The 14,906-nt window shown below is 39.1% G+C and overlaps 1 pseudogene; it reads right to left on the reverse strand.

Moving 5' to 3' along the window:
• Positions 1-1,752: 1,752 nt before the first annotated feature.
• On the reverse strand, positions 1,753-5,416 carry LOC108703095 (annotated as a pseudogene).
• Between the last annotated feature and the right edge of the window lie 9,490 nt (positions 5,417-14,906).

Raw genomic sequence — 14,906 nt, forward strand, 5'->3', positions numbered from 1 at the left:
GGGCCCTAGCCACCAATTTTCTGATAACGTGGGGGGCCCTATCCACAAATGTTTTTTTCAGTGGGGAGGGGCCCTGACAACCAATATGTTTTTATTAACATGTGGGAACCATAGCCACCAATGTTTTTTTTTTTTTAGTGTGTGGTGGGGAGGGCGGACCTGTATGTGGGGCTTGTGGTGGGCGCAGCCCAGGGGGCCCAGGAAATTTTTCGTATGGGGCCCTGCGATTTCTGTTGGCGGCCCTGTGGGCAATACATACATATAATACATAAAGTGTGCATGTGCAGTACTGCTTCTGTGGATCTGGAAGAGGCATGTGTGTGATGTAACTTCCAGTAAAGTCATAAATTCCAAAAAATTTTGGCAGGGTGCAGGCACATGCTGTGAGTCCCATGGCCGCAAGACCAAAGAAGTTGACAGCTTTGCATGTCTGGAGTTAATTGAGTGCTCTTTGGTCATTTTTCAGTGATCTTACTGGCTTGTGTAGGGTTAAAGGAGTGCTCATTGGCCATTTCTACAGTCATTATACTGGCATGTCTAATGCTGATTATTCATTTTTACTAGTAATTATACTTTCACATCTGGGGCTAGTATGCTGATTATCCATTTCTATTTCTATCTGTAGTAATTATACAGGTATACCTAGGGTTAATATGCAGATTATCCATTACGTGTAGTATTATAATGGTACATTTTGGTTTAATATGCTGATTATTTAACTTCTGTATCAATTATACTGGCACATCTTGGGTCAATATGCTGATTTTCCATTATCTGTAATAATTATGCTGGCACATCTTGGGTTAATATGCTGATTATCCATTTTCTGTAGCAATTATACTGGCATTATATATTTTCCGTATTTATTATTCTGGTACATCTGGGGCCATCTACTTTATTTAGTGATTACACAGGCTCATCTCATTTTCCCTTTTTTGTAGTAATTATACCAGCAAGTCTGGAAAATTACTTTCCCAGGGATTATTGCTACATGTTGCACGGTGATAAAGTTACCAATATGGCACCAACTTCCTGAAGAGTTTAATAAAAATCAAGGCTTGGGGCACTGGGCAAGAGGCACAGTTTACATGACCTTGATTCTTAGGAAAGAAAAATAGAAAAGGCCTAATAAGTTTATGTAAATGAAAACATGGTGCCTATGAGTAAGGATGGGAGTGCGGTAGTGGGGAAAGGGTAAAGCAAAAAAAAAAAAAAAAAGAACACGTAACAGAAAACATACTTTAAAATTGGAAAGAGAAAACCATAAAATAAATGGAAGCATGGAGAACCGAAGCATAAAGAGAACAGTCAACTAGAAGTAAGAAACATGGAAAAAGCAGGAACAAGAGGGCAAAATGAAAATGGGGAATGAGAAAAGATTAGTTTTAGAAAAATAGGAGCAGAAAATTATTAGAAAAATATACAGTATATATTAAAAAGGTCAGCAGAAGAGATTAAGAAACAAGGAGAAAAAAAGAGAAAAAATAATAATAAGAAGAATGGCAGATAGATGATAAATGCAGATTGTATTTATACAGGTGGAAACTTTTATTATTTGCCAAATAATTCAATGTGGCCTTTAACTGGTTGTCAAATACTACTAACCGTAGCTGATACAAAAGGGTTTCAGACCGAAATGTGTATAGTAGCACTAAACTGTAAACCAAGAGGTTTTACACAGAACACGGAATTGCAGACATGCTCACATTATTGTGCACTTTGTGCAAGAGAACCACTCACATTTAGGCCACCTCTCTGAACACACAGATTTTTCAAAGTGTGAACTCTAAGAGCGCATGTTGCTAAATAGAAATTAGAGGATATATTGCGGGGGTCCATTAATGGAGTTAATTTAAGGAAAACTATACCACCATTCTCAGAAAGAGACTTCTAATGTGGCTTCAACTTATTACTGTTTGACAGAAAATAATAATTAGTGCAATATAAAATGTGGGTAAACATGCATCTTTAATGTGGTCATATATGTAAACACATCACATAGGGTTTTACTAATAAAATGCCTGTTGTTTATCATACAGATTCTCTTTAATATGGTGATCATGGGAGTCCAAGCCTTATGTATACAGTATATGAGTGCATAATCTGAGTGATTACCCCCCTCTGTTTCATATTTTCAGGATTAACACTGATATCAAGCCTTCACCAAAGAAATCGATTGTTTCCCTCCAACTACATATTGACTGCACAACAGACAATAACATTAGTAAAAGTGCTTTTTATTCAAGTTGCTGAGACATATACAGATGATGTTGTATCCATGGTCTCTGCGCCTTGCGAGCATTAAAAAAAAAGTTTAAATATAGTTCTGGCTAAGACCATCAACCAATACTGCAATGAATTTCTCCCAAGCAGCCTGGACTTTAGGAGTGAAGGCAGATCCCAGTTTGGTAGCCAAGACAATCACCAGCACTCCACCAAAACGCTATGGAGAGAGAAAAAAAGAATTTAGATGAGGTGTTTCTCATATCTACAATACTGTATCTGTGTTTTATTACTCTTTCAATTATATCATGTTATACACTGTATTTAGGCAGCAGCATGTGCAAGTAATAACAGATTGCTCTAAAAACATGGGGAAAATTCACTAAAGGACGAAGCGATTAACGCTAGCGTTAATTCGCCAGCGTATCGCATTTTCGTTAATTCGCCGATTCACTAATGGACACTGGCATAAATTCGCTAGTGTTACTTCGCACCCTTACGCCTGGCGAATCTGCGCAACGGACGTAACTACGCAAATTCACTTACGTGCGCATTTTTCTGAACGCTACCTTTTACGCCAGACTTCCTTCGCCACCTCAGACCAGGCGAAGTGCAATAAAGTAGATAGGGATTACTTCAAAAAAAGTTAAACATTTTTCTAAGTCCCAAAAAACGCTGGCGTTTTTTATGGGTGATAGGCTGAAAAAGATCGAAAAATTTTTTGGGGCTCCCCTCCTTCCCCCCTACATTTCCTAACTCATGGCTACTTAACTATACAGTGGACACATGTATAGAGCAAAATAAAAATTTTATTTGCTGTTTTGAAGGTTTCCCAGGCTTGTGTAGTGATGCTACATATACCTCCATTGTAACTTCAATTTGGCGCCGTATGCAAATTAAGCATTGCTAGCGTAACTTCGCTTTGCTTGGCGAATTAACGCTAGTGCAACTTCGCAACCTTACGCTTCCCCTGAGCGCAACTTCGGATTTTAGTGAATTTGCGTAGCGCTGGCGAAAATACGCCTGGCGAAGTGCAACTACGAATTTTTAGCAAGACGTAAAGAGTGATATTCTGACACAATTTGCATTTGGTTTTCATTTAATTTTTTTGGTGTTTTTTGAGTTATTTAGCTGCAATTTTAGTAATCTGGTTGCTCAGGTGCGAACCACCCTAGCAACCATGCACTGATTTGAATAAGAGACTGAATATAAATAGGAGAGGGTCTGAATACAAAGATAAGTACTAAAAAGTACCAATAACAATAAATTTGTAGGTTAAAAGCATTTATGGATGGGGTCAGTGACCTCCATTTGATAGCTTGAAAGAGGAAGGTAAATAATTCAAAAAAATGAAAAAATGAAGGCCAATTGATAAGTTGCTTAGAACTAGCAATTCTGTAACATACAGTTAACATAAAGGTGAACCACGTCTTTAATATAAAAACAGAGAACCTTATGTGCCACCACTAAGGCTGGGTCCTGCAGCAATATGATATTTTACAACTGGCCACTAGAGGTCTCACTGTTTTGACCTGTGCAAGGGTTAGCAGGAAAAGACTTGTTGGTAGTTACAGACAGTGTGTGCAGCAGCTAATGGTTTCTCTTGGGATCAGCTAATAAAGTCTGAGCTACTAGATCCTGAGCGTGTACCTCCTTGATGTATGTCTTCCTTCATAACAGGTCCTACTGGAAAGCTAAATATACACATTTCCAATAACTCACCTTAAAGTTCTCAGGGTCCACATGCAGCATAAAGGCGTGGATCTCACTGAGTTTATGGAGAGAGGACTTCACGCTGTCAAGGTGGCCAATGGCATCGCCAAAAGCTGAAAGAACCTTCTTGCCATGGGCATGAACTTTGGCATTTCCAGCAACAGCAGCTATATTTTAAAGGTTTCCAAAACTACTGAAGTATCTCTGGGTCCAGGGGTACACAACCAGGAGCCTAACAGGAAAGAATATAGGAATATAAGCACATTCGTGCATTAGGCTATGGGGTTGTTTTTGTATCTTTTGTGTAGAACGCCAAATCATTCATAGACACGTGATATGGATTTCTATAAGCAGTTCCTAAATCAATAACATGTGCTAATATTCAAAGCCAACATTCAGACCAAGGTTTGAACTAAATTCCCACAACCCCGCACTAACAACCACCTGTTGCACATGAATTAGAACCAGGCAGAACTTTGCTTGGCATATTTAGTAGTTTTGGTTTTCAAGAGAAAAACTTGTTTGACAGTTGTGTATCTCATGAAATTTCCAATGAAGTCCAAGGTAAAGTTTGCTACATTTCTAGTAACCCATAGCATGAAAAGTAGGTAGTATTTACTATTGAGGATTTGAATGCAATCAGTTGCTACATGTTACTAGACCTGGAGCTAACTTTGCAGATGTTATTGGAAACATCTTCCCTTGATTGACAGAAATATCATTTAAACAGCACTAAGTTAATATATAGGGAATGTTTTGCATACTAGTTCATAACCCTCTAAACATCCTTTTGACTTACCTGCCCAGGGCATCAGGACCATCCTTTTCTACATTGACCTTCTGCCATACGGAAGTTATGGCAGCCTTCTCTTCAGCTGTCCAGTGAACCATGGTTGCTGGTTGATTAAAGAGCAAAGACTTCAGAGGAGAGAAGTAATGGACTCTAAAAAAGAATAATGTTTACCTTTGGATTTATAGGGGTGTAAGTTAGTGATGCGCACATATAATTTATGCTGTGTCATCTCATTTTTTTATATTTGTAACTAGTTATGACTGATGAGGGCTATTATCCAAGAGTCCTTACCATATAATATAACATGTCAGTCTGTCATTTTTTCCTTCATATATGCACTTAATAATGCTGATGTGCACACAAGTTATATAGAGATAAGTAAAAAAGAAAGTATTCTGTCTGGCAGATACATTTTAAATGTACTGTTAAAGACACAAGTCATTTCACCCAAAATACATTTTCCTTACATGGAAAAGAAAACTATAGCTGGATCTCTTTATAAGCAAATACACATAACGTAAATAATACAGTTCTTCCTCAACATTTATACATGGTATAAATGTAAACATTTATTAAGAATAAAGGTATGGGGCCTGTTATCGAGAACAGAGGTTTTCCGAAGAAAGGGTTTTTTCTGTAATTTGAATCTTCACCAAATGAAAAAAATGTTTAACATTAAATAAACCCAACAAAATGATTGTAAAATTTCAATTATGTGATTAAAATGGAGCCTATGGGAGGACGACCCATAGGGATCCCATATCTGCAGTAATATTGTCAGTTATTATTTCCATAATTTTACATAACTCAGTATTATTCTCCATGGCTGTTATTACACTTATGGGAAGATTTATCAAAAGTTTTCCCCTGCTTGGTTTTAAGTACAAATGGTGTTTTTCCTGCAGGGAAAAAATTCCTTTCTGACTCCAAAATGGCAATCGGACCAGTCCCTGGACCAACTTGTACTATGAGCTATCTCCCATAGCCCTGTATTCCCTCACTTGCTAAAAAGTCATCCACCCCTTCTTAAAGCTATCTAATGTATCAGCCTGTACAACTGATTCAGGGAGAGAATTCCACATCTTCCCAGCTCTGTAACAAAAACCCTTCCAATATTTAGCAGGACCCTCCTTTCTTCTTATTGGAAGGGATATATTTGTAATAACTTTTTGCCCTTGTTACTAAAGCTTTTTACAATCTCCTATATGGAAACATCACAAACAGAACTTCTTTTTTTTTTTTTACCAGGGATTAGATAACAAAGAATAAATAAAATCAGACAGTGGACCCAGGTGAAAAAACACAATTAAAACTTGACCAATGCCCACTAAATGTTTATAGTGGGACACTTGAAAATTGTACACTTGGTAAAAAATGGAGAAAAATACAGAAAATCACACATGGGATTAAAAAAAAACAAAAACAAAAAAAAAACTAGGAAGCGCTTAGATTTTCAAAGCCTAAGATGCATGTCACCTGTCTAGCAATGTACCTCTGGCCAACCACCAGAAGGCCTGAACCTTACCATCCCAGCCTTGGAGATTCTGGAAGCCCTACAGCAAGAAGTCACATCTGCTGCCATTAGTACTAAAGATAAACAGATAGTGCTACTCAGTGAGTAATTCTCAACAGGAGTCAATAGGATTGTAAAAGGCAATATCTAATGCTTGGGGCATGGCATTTGTACACTTAGGACTCATCTTTCTGTCTACTTACAAGTTAGAAGAACTACTACTGCTTCCATATCTACAATATTCCTACAGTACATGTGATAGGCAGTTTCAGATACAATACATTTGATGAAACATATATAATCATTGTAACAGACTTATTGGAAGTATCAATGTGGGGTTGTAGTACACTTATTACTAATACTACCCCAGGAAATGGCTCGAGCATATGTACAGGCCTAGTAAATTGCATGATGAAGGCTAGAGATAGGAAGTTATTCCCACATTCCTTGATGCAGTATTTGTTGCACCAGTAAACCCAAGCATATTGGTAAAGTGGTGAAGGGTTGCAGCCAAAACAAAATAAGCCCAGCTTTGTGGAAATTATTTTGTAGAGTTAAATAAGTAAGAGTATTAGTTACATGTCATATTACTGACAGAAGCTGGTATTAAGCTTGAGGAGGATGTGGAAACCTGTGCTGAGCTGTAGAGAAACAACAGTTTTCCTCCATCTGTCAGCACAAGTGTTAAGGTCAGCAGAGGAACCAAGTGGAACATGCAGAGTAGAACCTCTGATATATACAATTAGCCTTGCAGCTCTAAAGGTGGCCATAGACGTAACAATTACAATCTTTTGGTCGCAGGAAAGATCGTTCATTTTCAATAAAGATGTGTTAGATGTAAATCAGCAGATATACATGTAGAAACAATAGAATTCTACCTGTATCTGACAATTCAGCAGTAACAGTGGATGTTCGTGAGCTAGTCGATAAGCCACCAGATATCTATTCCCCTGTCGTATGCAGAGCTCTTTACTTATAAATATACTTCTTTTCCAGGTCCCAATGTTTGTAAGAAAATATATATTTTAAGCAATATAGTTTATTGTAGAGACAGGCACAGGGCACTCTCATATATATAAAAAATGTGGTTGTTAGAGGCATCAATACACTGGTGCAGTTATTAGAATCCTGCCTATCTGGGTGAGACCTGTACGGGAAACAGGAAGTTTGTAATTCCACTAGACCAGGGCTGTCCAACTGCCGGCCAGCGACCACCCCTTGTGTGGCTCCTCACATGAAAGTCTGTCTGCTTACCAAGTGAAAGCACAACAAAGATTAACTGGCCCCTGCATTGTTCAAACCTCAAAATCAGACTATAATCCCCTGTATTGTTCACACATGTGATCCTCCCCTGCATTGTTCACACCTGTGACACCTCTGTTGTTCACATCCTAGAGCCCTGTAATGTTCAAATCTGGACCCACACTGAAACTGTCCATATTGTTCACACATTATTCAAAATGCTAATGGGGCACCAGCACTGTGTCACTGTATGTAGTACATCTTAGAATGGTACTGATGAGTTTCCCTGTCTCCTGCCTTCCCTATACTCCCTGTGTGTGCTCCATACTCTGCCTGCCCTATGCTCCCTGTGTGTGCCATACTCTGCCTGCCCTATGCTCCGTGTGTGTGTCATACTTTGCCTGCTCTATGCTCCCTGTATGTACCTTACTTTGCCTGCCCTATTCTCCTTCGATGTGCCATTTTTGGTGTTCTATTAATGTGGACATGGGGTAACATGGGTGTGGTTTAAAGTGGGTGTGGTCTAAAAAACAGGGCGTGAATAACACTGGCTTCCATTATTGACCCTCCGCCATGTACACCAGAAAAATTCTGCACTCCTGCACTAGCTCGCGATTCTGATGAATAATTAATTTTTATTTTAGCCTTTATTAATTGCACTAGAAACTAAGATTAGTTCACCACCCAGTATTAAAAAGCAAGCCTTTGTATTAGGAGAGTTTTTTGTGTTCCTTGGAATTGTAATTTTGCAGGTTTAACTTCCTTCTTACTTCTTGCTTTGCTTTACCATGGCTTAACGCTATTTCTGAATAGTTTAAAAGTATTTTGTCTCAGGTTAAAACATCATCCAGAAAGACTGTATTTGGTCTGCACCTATCATCAGAATATAAGGTGAAACACCACTTTCTACTGCCAGAGTGAACTTGTTTACTATTGGAGGCTTGCTGGTGGATTGATGTGCTTTGCTCATAGGGCTCTTAATTATGTTTGTGTACCTGGGTGTACAACTAAATTGCATCCCCTATGACAGTTCTAGCCTTTAGCTCTTTCCAGCATAATTCTATTGATTTAATTAGTGCATATCCATGCTAATCTTTCCTCCTGTTGATCACACAGTGAATGCAGGTCAGGTAGCATTAATTCATTGTTAGTGATAGAAAATGCACAAACAAGGTACAGAATCGAAAGATCAAATGAATTATGATTTCTTTTAACTTATATTTATAAAGGATTTTCTTGTATCTCCACCACAAACGTATTTGCATGGTGGTTCAGGGGGTCTAATAATAATAATAATGACAACAAAAGTGTTGATTGCAAATAGAATTTATTATTATAAGTTAATCAGTTTATATGGGTGTATGAAGTTGGGGCTGCTGGGTACACCTGTAGGATCTAATCCCTGGGCCCACCTGTAACCTAAGGTATTACTGCCTTGTGTTATACACATAATTCACATGTGCTACAGCCAGCCTCTATTGATGGATAAAAAAAAATACCACTGTATTACAACTGTATACTGCAAGTGTGGAATGAAATTTCCTATAAGCCCTGCAGCACAGGAGCCACTGCAGGTACAGTAGTTTTCATACAGCAGTGGACAGGCTGGAATAACTGATCTCTTGTAAATCATTATTCACTGTTGTATTGCTGGTATATTGAGCCATTTATGAGGTAGCTTACTGATAGCCCTAAGGGTGTCCCTAGTTATTACAGGTATGGGATCTGTTATTCATAAACTTGTTATCCAGAAAGTTTGAAATTACAGAAAGGCCAACTCCCTATTGTGCAAATAATCCAAATTTTTTAAAATGATTTTATTTGTCTCTGTAATAATAAAACAGTACCTTGTACTTCATCCCAACTAAGATATATTTAATCCAAAACCAGCCTATTGGGTTTATTTAATGTTTACATGAGTTCTTTAGCAGACTTAAGTTATGAACATCCAAATTATAGAAAGATCCATTATCCGGAAAACCCCAGGTTCTGAGTATTCTGGATAACAGGTCCCATACTTTTATTAAATTTTGCTGTGCGCTCTGTATCAAGTTTGTGTATACAATTTATGCCTATGTTTCATAGGTAAAACCTATATCTGTATTTATATTTATAAAGATAAACTTAGGGCTCAACATTATTGAGCAATGGATTACAGAATGCTGGAACATACAAGGTGGTATTTAGGTATCATATGTACATTCTCTTTTAAGAAAAGTTATGCTATTGCATGCTGTTACAATAAGGATCCCTTTTTATTATTTAGGGGCAGATTTACATATGGTCGAATATCGAGGGTTAATTAACCCGCGATATTCGACTGCCGAAGGTAAATCCTTTGACTTCGACTGGATTTACCGCAATTCGTTCGATCAAACGATCGAATGAAAAATAGTTTGATCGAACGAAAATCGTTCTTCGAATTCCTTCGAAATCGTTCTTCGACCAAAAAAAGCTTGCAAAGCTTATGGGGACCTTCCCTATAGGCTAACATTGAGGTTCGGTAGGTTTTAGATGGCGAAGTAGGGGGTCGAAGTTTTTTTTAAAGAGACAGTACTTTGACTATTGAATGGTCGAATAACCAAATGATTTTTAGTTCGAATCGTCGAAGTCGTAGTCGAAGGTCGAAGTAGCCAATTCGATGGTCGAAGTAGCCAAAAAAAACATTCGAAATTCGAAGTTTTTTTTATTCTATTCTTTCACTCGAACTGAGTAAATGTGCCCCTTAGTGTCTGTACAGTATCATCAAATTCAATACATTTTGCCAAATGGTGCATAAAACAATACAGTATATCTGAGTGCTACTGTGTTGTTTATAACAGATAACATAGACCTTATTCAGCCTAAATGTATCTGAGTTAAGTTCCTTGTGGAGAATCCATAATCAGAAAAAGCAGCCAGTTGTATCACATTTATCTTGATGGATTTATGCTGATTCTTCTGCCTTCTAATGCTGAAGAATTCTCCTTATCTGCTAATGCACAGAGGGAGGACTTCTCTTAACCCATTGAAGACTATGAGCAGTCACATTGGGTCAGTTAGTGGATAAAGTCATAATAGTGCTGTTATTTTATTGCTTTTTTTGCCCTGGTTGACTTGTTTGTATAGAAAGCTAAGTGGGGGTTGAAAATGATGCACTGATACACCAAGTACAGTTCTCTCACCCTCAAAATGTTAAGATATACATTTATAATGTTAAGATGCTGTGTCAAGATGTGGCTCCATTGTCTGATTTAACATGGCCGGAATGTTCCCTCCCAGAAAAATTGGTGAGGTATTGCACTGCATATATCAATAAGCAACACAGTACGAAAGCTGTCTTGCAGATTAATAACTTTTGAACGCAGCATATCCTAAAAAGAAGAGACTCCTCTCTTTAGGGTGATGGGAGGCAGGGTGCTTTGTCTCCTTCTGGAAATCCCTCCCATGTAAAACAAAGGGCCTAAAAATATCTTTCACTCCATATAAATACTTTACAAACATGCAGAGCACTGGCCTAATTGCACATGCCTTCTTACGCTATTTCCAATCATATGGAGGGAAAGGTATTTTTGGGAGCTTTGTCACCCATGGGAGAGGAGATAGGTGACAATTTAGCATCCCGTCTACCATCACCTTCAATCAGCTGGAAAAGCACAGAGACATACCTAGTTTTTTGGGGGGAAGTCTCACTGCTCTATTAGGAACCAGTGCTCTATTATTTTATTAAGCAGATACATAGAAAATAAAGAAAACAGCAACATGAAATTCTTTATGGCAAAGTTCATTCAGATATTCGACATACAAGTTAATCAGGAGCAAATGATCTCTTGGTATTACACCAAAAACATAGCTCCGAATACCTTTTTCTATATCACACAACTGACCTGAGAGGGAGGGTGCAACAAGCTGGATACTTGGATTCTGAAACCCATTTACTTCCTCCTTCCTCCTTCCTAATTGCATACCATGATATGTATTTTGTGGGTTTTTTTTAGCTTCATGCATGCTTCCCTGCACTGATACCCACAACTGGACCCCCTTAATCCTGATGGGAGTCTTTAGTGTATATCTAGGTTTGTAGGTTTTGCAAATCTGTATATCTAGAGCAGGACTGTCCAAATGGCGGCCCGCGGGCCCCCCTTATGTGGCCCTCCACATCAAAGTCTGCCTGCAGTGTCTGTTTACCATATGTAAGATTTAAAAGGTATCACTACAGAGATTGACTGGCCCCTGCATTATTTAAACCTCAAATTCACACTGTAATCCCCTGTATTGGTCACACCTGTGACACTTCTATTGTTCACACCCCCACAGCCCTGTACTGTTCACACCTGAGACCCAGACTGAAACTGCCCACATTGTTCTCCTGTTCACACCTTATTCAAAATGCTAATGGGGCACCAGCACTGTGTCACTGTATGTAGTACATATTAGACTGGTCCTGATTCCTGTCTCCTGCTCTGTTCTGTCTTCCCTATGCTCCCTGTGTGTGTCATACTTTTGTATTTGTTCTGGGGGTTTGTTAGCAATTGATAATTATTGTTAGTGGCCCCTAAGGTGTTTAATCATTTACTGGGGTACTGTATTATACACAGGGGAGGAGGAGGCATATGGATTTATGGGTATGTCTTATATGACTTAACTTTTTCACATATGAGTGACATCCTTGCCAGGACAGGCACAAGGTAGTTTGGCACCCTAGGCAAGAGCTTCAATCAGTGCCCCACTGTCCTGCATTACCATTTCCCTCCTTACCATGATGTTTTTTAAATAAAGAGAGCAAGAAAATGTACAACACTTTTTCATTTATATTACTGCCCCTGTACCTGTACCAGCAAGCTCAGCAGCCATCCATCATACAGCCCTCCTGCAGCCACCATATTGCCCCCAATATTTACCTGTGCCAGCAGCAACCAAAAATAAATCTGATCATATTGCCCCCAAGTATTTATGTACCTGTGCCAGTGCCCAGCAGCAACAGCAAACATATGGGCCCCAAATCTGTACCTGGCTGTGCCAGCAGGAAGCTTCACACTTTACAGTAATAGAAAGAATGTCTTCAGTTCAGTGCAACTGTGCAGGCCGCCAGCTCTCTGCAATTTCTCTGTCACCCAACACATCAGTGACGACATTGACGCGTGTATGCACGTCGCGCTGCACCGCACAGAAGGAGCTATTACTTGAAGGCAAGAGGGTGAAGGTGATGGATTCCACCCAACTGGGTGACCATGATTACTGAAACAAATTATTAAATAAACGCTTGAAAAAACCAAAAAAATTAATAAACTTAAAAAAATCCCCTTAAAAGTGCGCCCCTCAATAATGGCGCCCTAGACAGCCACCTACTCCTAGTTCCGGCCCTGATCCCTGCAGTGAGCGCCAACCATTTGGTTTTTTGGTATGCTATTAATGTGGGCATGGTCTTGCGGTAACATGGGTGTGGTTTAACGTGGGTGTGGTCTAAAAACAGGGAGTGGTTAACACTGGCTTCCGTTATCGGCCCTCCACCATGTAGATCAGAAAAATTCCGGCCCTCGGTACCATAGAAGTTGGACAGCACTGATCTAGAGCATGTGTACCAGAGAACTTAGTTCAATATTAACCAGGTCACTGTTTTGATTTTCTTGGACTCCTATGGAATGTAATTTCAGTACAGGTATGGGATCTGTTATCTGGAAATCAGTTTTCCACAAAGCTACAAATTATGGGAAGGTAATCTCTAGTAGACTCCATTATAATCAAATAATTAAAAATGTCAAAACAAATTCCCTTTTCTCTTTAATAATAAAACAGTATCTTGTACTTGATCCATTTCAAAATATAATTCATGCTTATATGAGGCAAAACAATCCTATTGGGTTTATTTAATGTTTAAACATTTTTGAGTAGAGAATGGAGATACAAATAACAGAAAGACCCCATGGGGCAAATTTACTAACCTTCGAAAATTCGCCACTTATGGCTTTGCTCACATCGCAACACTTCGGCAGGCGTAGAGTCGCCAGGACAACGCTAATTCTCTAAAATCCAAAGTTGCGTCCAGGGCACTGAATGCTGACAAAGTTGCGCTAGTGTTACTGCGGCAAGCAAAGCGAAGTTGCGCTAGCGTTGCCTCATTTGCATACGGCGGGAAGTTAAAATTGAATGGACGTATATGTTGCAGCAAATACATTACACTACACAAGCCCAATTTTTTGAGGAAGCCCTATCTACTCTATTGCACTTCGCCTGGTCTGAGGTGGCGAAGGCAAGTCTGGCGCAAGAGGTAACGTTCAGTAAAATCCACATCTTAGTGAATTTGTGTTCGTTTCGTCCATTCGCCAGATCGCAAATTCGCCAGGCATTGGGAGCGAAGTACCGCTATCTCCTTCGCTAGCAAGGTTACGCCAAAATGACGTCACGCTGGTGAATTTTCACTACCGTTAGTCACTTTGCCCTTTAGTAAATCTGCCCCTATATGTTGCAAACCCCAGGTCCCAAGTATTCTGGATAACAGGTCCATTCAAAAAGGCATTCATAGTCTAAGAGTTGCAATTCTAAGATAGTAATACAGGTATGGGATCCATTATACAGAAGCCCATTATCCAGAATGCTGTGAATTACAGAAAGGCCATCTCCCATAGACTCTATTATAATCAAATAATCCACATAATCCAAGTCACATGACCAGGGGCAACTGGGAAATTGACAAAATGTCTAGCCCCATGTCAGATTTCACAAAATGGATTTCAGTGCAGAATCCTGATGGAGTATCACTATTAACTGATGCGTTTTGAAAAAAACATGTTTTCCAATGACAGGATCCCTTTAAGTATGCCTCCAGTGTGAGAAAATCAGGCTACATAAAAAAACTTTCTGAGCTTTCTTTGCCATTAATAATTGCCATTAATAGTCATAGTGTTTGTGACAAAATAATATACAGAAGTATTAAGCTCTGTGCTGTATCTCTAACACTACTCACTTACATGGTTCCATTTCAATACATTTTTAGATTAGGAAGCATTTTTTTCAGGGGAACTAGGGTCAGATTTTGCTCATTTCATTACCTGTATTCTACCTACTGTATTTCTAATGTTATCACACTGGTTAATGTCTTCTATTTTTTTTAATCTATAACAAATATTGTCACAAAACAATTACAACAGAATTTGTGTTTTGATACATCAAACACAATTCTAGTAAAGTAAAGGAAATGTTACTTTGCTTTTTACGGATTTGTGGCAAGGCCGCAAAGGCCCAGGCCTAGAGCGGCAAGATTTAATTAGAAGCACTGGGGAGGCGCTGTTGGTTAAACAGCCGCTGACATATTCCCCAGTGCTCCAGAGAGAGGCTGCACATGCGCGCACTTGCAAGGGGAAAGGAATGAATCGATTACGTGGCGCTAACGAGAGGAGGGGGCGGGTGTTTAACTCTCCGGCCTTGGGGCGGCCCAAACAGAAA

The sequence above is a fragment of the Xenopus laevis genome, chromosome 9_10S, assembly GCF_017654675.1.
Source record: "Xenopus laevis strain J_2021 chromosome 9_10S, Xenopus_laevis_v10.1, whole genome shotgun sequence".
In the NCBI taxonomy this organism is placed as follows: domain Eukaryota; kingdom Metazoa; phylum Chordata; class Amphibia; order Anura; family Pipidae; genus Xenopus; species Xenopus laevis.